This window comes from Oreochromis niloticus, unplaced genomic scaffold (genome assembly GCF_001858045.2).
Source record: "Oreochromis niloticus isolate F11D_XX unplaced genomic scaffold, O_niloticus_UMD_NMBU tig00001364_pilon, whole genome shotgun sequence".
Taxonomy (NCBI): domain Eukaryota; kingdom Metazoa; phylum Chordata; class Actinopteri; order Cichliformes; family Cichlidae; genus Oreochromis; species Oreochromis niloticus.
This window is the reverse complement of record NW_020327366.1, coordinates 4,733-7,525: the sequence shown is the minus strand read 5'-3', so window position 1 is coordinate 7,525 and position 2,793 is coordinate 4,733. Positions and strand designations below refer to the sequence as shown.

Genomic DNA, 2,793 nt, shown 5'->3' with positions numbered 1-2,793 from the left:
CTATGGTGCCAAAAGCAGAATCTTTCTCAGGAGCCTAGAAATTGGCCTAAATTTGCACTAAAATCTAAATATTTCAAAAACTATAAAGTTATAAACACCAAAAGTCGCACCATACTAGCCCAGCTCCAGCCGCACAAAATGATGTAACATATGTACCCCTATTGTCAAAACTGTTTGGCAGAGGAGCGCGGGAAAATTTCACTAAATATTAATATTTAAAAAACTATAATAGTCATAAACACCAAAAGTCATAGCACACCATTCCAGATCCAGCCGCACAAAATGAGGTAACATATATGAAGCTTTTCTCAAAACTGCGGGGCGTGATACGTGCCGAAATTTAGGCGGAAGATGGAGAATAATAATAATAATAATAATAATAAGAATAATAAATCCGACGAATAGTAATATGTGTGCCTCTTGGCATAGGCACACATAATAATAATAATAATAATAAATCCGAGGAATAGTAATATGTGTGCCTCCTGGCATAGGCACACATAATAAAGAGAAACAGGAACTCAATAGTGTGGAAGCCCTTTAGGGCATCCACACAACTAGAAAGCGAAAATTTCAGAAGAAATTTTATGTGTGCCTATGCTACTGCCAATGAGTGTAGTTTGCCTTTAATGTGGTTCAATTAGTGCCGGTTGCCATTTATAACACCAGAGGGAGCAAGATGCAACATGAGCATAGTTTGCTTTTTATACCACAAGAAGGAGGGAAATGGAATACAGCTGATTTTCAATTTAAAGTAAGCTGTATTGTGATCACTGTTATATGCGGCATACAGAGTTGAGAGAAAGATGCTCCAGTTACATGATTACAAAATAAGTTAATAGATATAAAAGAAATAAATTATGCTTCAGTGTCAGGTGTTCAAGAGAAGTTACAATTTAGATTTTACAGTTTTGAGTCGTTTAAAGTGGTAGAAAAAAAGATGTCCATTAAGCGGTATTCAATTTGTATTTCAAAGGTATTTTAATGTCAAAGGGGAAAATACCACATGCAAATTATGAAATTTCCCGTTGTGGGACTAATAAATGTATCATGTTATTCAAACAATATTTTGTACAGATACCATTTACAATAATGTATGACATTTAAACATGATATTTAGATTGTGGTAAATAGCAAGCAATATAAATAAAAAAGGAAAAGGAAACCATTCAAGTAACTTTATATTATGAACTGAAGAGTAAGGCAAAAGTATAAATGAAAAGCATACAAGCATTAATGTATATAGATAAACCCAACAATCATATGACCCCCTATGAGCAAGCACTTTGGCGACAGTGGGAAGGAAAAACTCCCTTTTGACAGGAAGAAACCTCCGGCAGAACCAGGCTCAGGGAGGGGCGGCCATCTGCCGCGACCGGTTGGGTGAGATGTAAACAAATCCAAAACTGTCCACAGAGCTACAGGGGGCACACTGGGATCGCAACAGCAGCCATAGAGGGAAACAGATTAGGATGTTCTTCCCAGTACTGAAGTGGGTCGGCTTTTCTTATGTGTGCGTTTTTCTCTGAGAGGTAGGTCTCCACTTTAGTTTCTGTTGATGAGGCACTCACGGATACTTCTGGATAAGGGTCATTTGGAAGCAAGTGGTTGGCTGACTTTGCGAAACAGCTAGAAACAGATAAAAGGAAAACACAATTTAAAACAATAAAACAAGAGACATCACAAAGCGCAGCTCTTCAGTTAGCAAACTGGCAAGTAATGAAGTTCTAAAAAATAATTGGGAAAACAAATCTAACTTTAGAACTAAATGACCCAAAACTAAATTAAAAATGAAGTAAAAAAAAAAGAAATTGGCTTAATACTGGTGTCTTCTGATGAGGTAAGTCGCCATGCGAGGTAAAAACCACACGTGGCTGTAATTTGGTGGCCTGTATACAGTTCCAATCCAAGCATGTAGTTGGTTTAAATGGGTTTAATACTGGTGTCTTTTGATCACTTGACTGTATATATAAACCTGTTGAACAAAAGGTGCATTTTAATTTCACTATACCTGCCCATCCTTGTAGCCGGTCTCTACTAGCGTGGCACAGTTTCAAGATCAGTGTAGGGCTTCTCCACTGCCTTCACTGGACAGAACACATCTGAGGAGTTATGAATGAATGGATGACTTAATGAATGGATGAGATTATAGTTTGTTCAAAGAATATAAAGTAAGAAACAAAAAAATACAAATGACCTGTTATGGCAGGGATCCCATCAGGTGCAGTCTTTCTGTTCACGTTTCTGGTCAGCTCTTCAATGGATGAGAGCACATCAGCAGTCTTATCTATCAGTTCCCACTGGTGAGCTGTCCTTGTTGGTGGTAGAGTGTGTTCAGAAAAACTCCCTTTTAACAGGAAGAAACCTCCGGCAGAACCAGGCTTAGAGAGGTGCAGCCATCTGCCGTGAGCGGTTGGGTGAGATGTAAACAAATCCAAAACTGTCCACAGAGCTACAGGGGGCACACTGGGATCGCAACAGCAGCCATAGAGGGAAACAGATTAGGATGTTCTTCCCAGTACTGAAGTGGGTCGGCTTTTCTTATGTGTGCGTTTTCTCTGAGAGGTAGGTCTCCACTTTAGTTCTGTTGATGAGGCACTCACGGATACTCTGGATAAGGGTCATTTGGAAGCAAGTGGTTGGCTGACTTTGCGAAAACAGCTAGAAACAGATAAAAGGAAAACACAATTTAAAACAATAAAACAAGAGACATCACAAAGCGCAGCTCTTCAGTTAGCGAAATGGCCAGTAATGAAGTTCTAAAAAATAACTGGAAAAACAAATCTAACTTTA

At 38.6% G+C, this 2,793-nt stretch overlaps 1 long non-coding RNA gene across 1 annotated transcript; it reads right to left on the bottom strand.

Annotated features, from left to right (window-relative positions):
- Positions 1–2,071: 2,071 nt before the first annotated feature.
- LOC109199797 (uncharacterized) lies at positions 2,072–2,425 on the bottom strand. Its single transcript, XR_002060104.2, has 2 exons — positions 2,198–2,425; positions 2,072–2,102 (listed from the first exon to the last, which is right to left on the bottom strand). It is a non-coding gene; the product is annotated as an uncharacterized LOC109199797 (long non-coding RNA).
- Positions 2,426–2,793: the final 368 nt, after the last annotated feature.